This window comes from Balaenoptera ricei, chromosome X (genome assembly GCF_028023285.1).
Source record: "Balaenoptera ricei isolate mBalRic1 chromosome X, mBalRic1.hap2, whole genome shotgun sequence".
Classification (NCBI taxonomy): domain Eukaryota; kingdom Metazoa; phylum Chordata; class Mammalia; order Artiodactyla; family Balaenopteridae; genus Balaenoptera; species Balaenoptera ricei.
This window is the reverse complement of record NC_082660.1, coordinates 2,990,876-2,995,238: the sequence shown is the minus strand read 5'-3', so window position 1 is coordinate 2,995,238 and position 4,363 is coordinate 2,990,876. Positions and strand designations below refer to the sequence as shown.

General features: G+C 42.2%; 1 non-coding gene across 1 annotated transcript; it reads left to right on the top strand.

Annotated features, from left to right (window-relative positions):
• The first annotated feature begins 431 nt into the window (after positions 1-431).
• LOC132358044 (small nucleolar RNA SNORA70) lies at positions 432-565 on the top strand. The gene has a single exon (XR_009500402.1). It is a non-coding gene; the product is annotated as a small nucleolar RNA SNORA70 (small nucleolar RNA).
• Positions 566-4,363: the final 3,798 nt, after the last annotated feature.

Genomic DNA, 4,363 nt, shown 5'->3' with positions numbered 1-4,363 from the left:
TAATAGAATAAAAATGAGATTCCAAGTGATAAGAATAAGAACAATTTGCTAAGAATTACTGAAATAGAAAAAGCAGTTGACAAAACTGAAATATAAAAGCTAAACATATAATTTTTCTGTAAGAAATTATAAGACAATTGGTGACCTTCCGTTAGAAGAAGATCTTGTAGGTAGGACACAAAATACATAGACCTTAAAGGAAAACTATAAGTTGTCTTTCATTAATATTTAAAATTTCCATGTTTAAAGACTTCAGAGTGTGATATTAATCCACAAATTGGGAGAAAGAATTTACAAAATAAAGGGTTTCTTTTTTAAAATTTTTTTCAGCAGACTATAGAACACTCAAAAATGAGCAAGAAGGACATCAGCACAAAATGATTTAAATGGCCAAACAGTTTAAACAGACATTTTCTCCAATAAATTTGCAAATAACCCAATTAAGCCGACTGTGCTCTTTTCCCCACGGGGGCCTGATGTCCACTGGCTCCAAACAGCAGTCTGCTTGGTAGTGTATCCAGCCTGTTGCCTGTTTGGGTTGCCCTAAGGGACCTTGGATTCAGCCCTTTCCCGTGCACATTCATGACTGGCCAGCTGTCCCCACTTGAGGCTCCAGACAGGTAGGTGCGGTGCCTGTGGAAAGCCCCAGGGCACAGTGGCCAGGGTCCACGTGGGCCAAGTCATAATGTCCATCGGCACCAAGCTACAGAACAAGGGACGTGTGATTGAGGCCAAGTTCAAGTTCCCTGGCCGCCAGAAGATCCACATCTCCAAGAAATGGGGATTTACTAAGTTTAATGCGGATGAATTTGAAAACATGGTGGCAGAAAAGCGGCCCATCCCGGATGGCTGTGAGGTCAAATACATCCCCAGTTGTGTCCCTCTGGCCAAATGGCAGGCCCTGCACTCACGAGAGCCTTGGCACTGTGCCCTCCTTACTCATGCCCACCAAGAAGTCCTACTTTCTTATCAAAAAAAAAAAAAAAAAAAAATGCAAGTAACCAAGAAACGCCTGAAGTATAATCAATATCACTAGTCATTAGGAAAGCAAATTAAAACTACAGTTTACTGCTGCACATACACTAGGGGGGCTAAAATTAAAAAGGCGGATGATACCAAGTGTTGGTGGTGATGTGGATCGCCTGGAAGAATTCTCCATGTGGGTGGAAATGTAGTAGTAGAAAGCCACTTTGGAAAGCGATTTCACTTTTTTTAAATTATTTTTTTTTAATTTATGGCTGTGTTGGGTCTTCGTTTCTGTGCGAAGGCTTTCTCTAGTTGCGGCAAGTGGGGGCCACTCCTCATCACGGTGCGCGGGTCTCTCACCATCGCGGCCTCTCTTGTTGCGGAGCACAGGCTCCAGACGCGCAGGCTCAGCAATTGTGGCTCACGGGCCTAGTCGCTCCGCGGCATGTGGGATCTTCCCAGACCAGGGCTCGAACCCGTGTCCCCTGCATTGGCAGGCAGATTCTCAACCACTGCGCCACCAGGGAAGCCCTCACTTTTTGTAAATAAAATTAAATATACGCTTGACATAAACTCATCCTGCAATGCCTCTCCAGGTATTTATCCAAGAGAATTAAAGACCCTTTTACTCATGGCCAGCACAGCATTGTCTATGCCTTTTTAACTCATAACAAACAAAAACGGGAAACAACCCAAGTGTCTGTCCACTGGTCAATGGATGGTCCTGTTTCTGCGAGATGGGTCACTTCTCTCCAATAAAAGAAAAAAATAACAAACTACAAAGATTCACAATAGGAATGACTCTCAAAAACGTTCACCTCAGTGAAAGAAGCCAGGCAGAAAAGGGAGACTCCATTTCGATGAATTTCTCAAGAAAAATGAGTGACTTGGAGAAACCCAGGAGCCATCTCGGGGAAGGATGGGGTGGGAGGTTCACTGCAGTGGAACACCTGGGAATGTGGAGGGGATTGAAGGGGTCCCCATCTTGGTTGTGATGACGTTCACACGTTTACGTATATTTCTCAGAATCTCTCAAGTTCTGTGGTTTCTCACTGTGAAGTTTTAGTAGGGATCTTATTGTACATCAGTCATTGATTAATGAAGATGGTTTAAAAAAATTTCAGAAGAAGACAGCACAGATCGGGGAGGGGGTGTCTATGAACAGTCTTACTTTGAAGACCCTCCTTGGAGGGAAATCCCACTTGCTTCTGTGTGGGAAGGGTGGTATCCCGAAAGCTTCCTGGATTCTAGCTGTGAGGCCAGCACGGGGGATTGCCAGCTGAGAGGATGAAGAACAAAATCGAGTGGAAAGCTGCATCTCTATCAAACCCAACCCCAAATTTATGCGTTTATTCCGCCAAACCAACTCCATTTTCTAACTGGGAAAAAAGTGTCTCCTGTCTTTATGGCAACTTTGACCTTAGAAATTTCATTTCCCCCTTTGTCTTAAGCTATAATGGATTTTTTTTACTGTAGTCAGGAATCTTGACTGAACCATTTCTCCCTAAACTTGAGAAGGAAGAAGAGGTGAGGGGGGGAAAAGTGTTAGCTTGTGTGCCGTGTATATAGAAGCGTTCTCTTTACATTGAACTAAATGGCTCTTAAAAATTAAGCCTGATTACGCAGTGGTTGAGAACCTGCCTGCCAATGCAGGGGACACGGGTTCAAGCCCTGGTCTGGGAGGATCCCACATACCGCAGAGCAACTGGGCCCGTGAGCCACAATTACTGAGCCTGCGCATCTGGAGCCTGTGCTCCACAACAAGAGAGGCCGCGATAGTGAGAGGCCTGCGCACCATGATGAAGAGTGGCCCCCGCTTGCCACAACTAGAGAAAGCCCTCGCACAGAAACGAAGACCCAACACAGCCATAAATAAATAAATTTAAAAAAAAAAAATTAAAAAAATTAAAAAAAAAAATTAAGCCTGATTAGCCAATAATATTTTTTAAAAAGAATTAGATTACTTCACAAGGTGTAAAGATGATTGGCAGCTTCAGGGAAATTGCTTCCTCTGGGATTTGATCAACACGATGAGAAATAGAAACCTAAAATCATTAGGGGTCACGGTTTTTTCAATTCTTTTCAAACGTGTAAGTGGGATAAAGAAATTAAGCATTGAAGCATGGTTTTAAAACTCGGAATGAACGCACTGCAATCAAATTCCAATTCTAGGCTTCAGTTTCATTTTGATTACTGAACAACGCACGTCAAATCAGTGAATTTGGTAAATAATAATAATGTCCTAGTAATAATAGACATCAGGGCCTTTTGGGAATTAAAGCTGAGCTATGTCATCTATCTTCTCATTTGTTTTGGACTTAAAAAAAATAAGATTGACCTTAAGTGAACTCATGTAATGTGCTCTATGGTCATTATGTAAAACTTGGTTGAAGCGTGTGGCATCAATACATTAATTTTTATGGATAAAAGAGTCCTTCAGATCTTACCCATTTCTTTAATAGATTGTTCACTGTAAAATAAGTGTTGGTGAGCTGGTCTGAAAGGTCATGGGTGCTAAGAGATGTCTGTGTGCCCCAGTTAGACCACAACAAAGAAGTAAGATAGGCTCTTCCCCCCCCCCCCCCCGAAAGCTCAACTGTCATTCAAAGAAAGAAAGCTTAAATGATCGCTTAAGGTAGATAGCAGTGAACAGGAAGATTGCAAAAGGAGAATATATTGCATTTTGCTTGTTTAAGTTTGCAAAGAAAAGATAAGGCTAGCCAAGAAGCAGAATGAGATAACTCCAACACACGTTGGCTGTGGGAGTAAAAGGCTCTTTTATACACGCCTTCCATTGAAGAGAAAAGGGATTCTGAGCCCTGCCCCCGCCCAAAAAAACCCCAGGAAGAATATTAAATCAGCAGCCATCCTCAAATCCCAGCTATCGAATGTGGTCTCCCCTGTGCAGATGAAGTGGTAAGATTTATGAGAAAGTTGGTCCTCCATTAAAAGAAATGTATTATCAAACAAATGTAAATTTGGAAGTGAGAACAGTGTATAAAACCTCCAACTCATGATTTCTGAGTCAGGGTTTTGTCTGTGTGTTTCCATAGGAACAGAATTCTTTGCGGGGCACATGTCATCTCAGAATGCAAACCCTACATCCCATCTTTCTTGCTGTGAGCTGAGGTCCTGTGACTCGGTTCTCGGGGAATAACCTGAAATGCCGTGGGGCGATTTGCATGAAATGCTTCCTAAAACAGAAAGTGTGTTCCTTCTTTGTTTTTCCTGGTGCCTTAAAGAAAAAGTTTACCAACCCGTGCCCTAGTGGATAGCAAATGCTTATGGGAAAGGAAAGTAGTATATACTTTTCTCTACGTTTTCCTAGCATAGCCTGAAAGAATGTGCATATAAGCTAAGCACTCAATAAAATAAAATTTTCCACTTTGTAATTAAA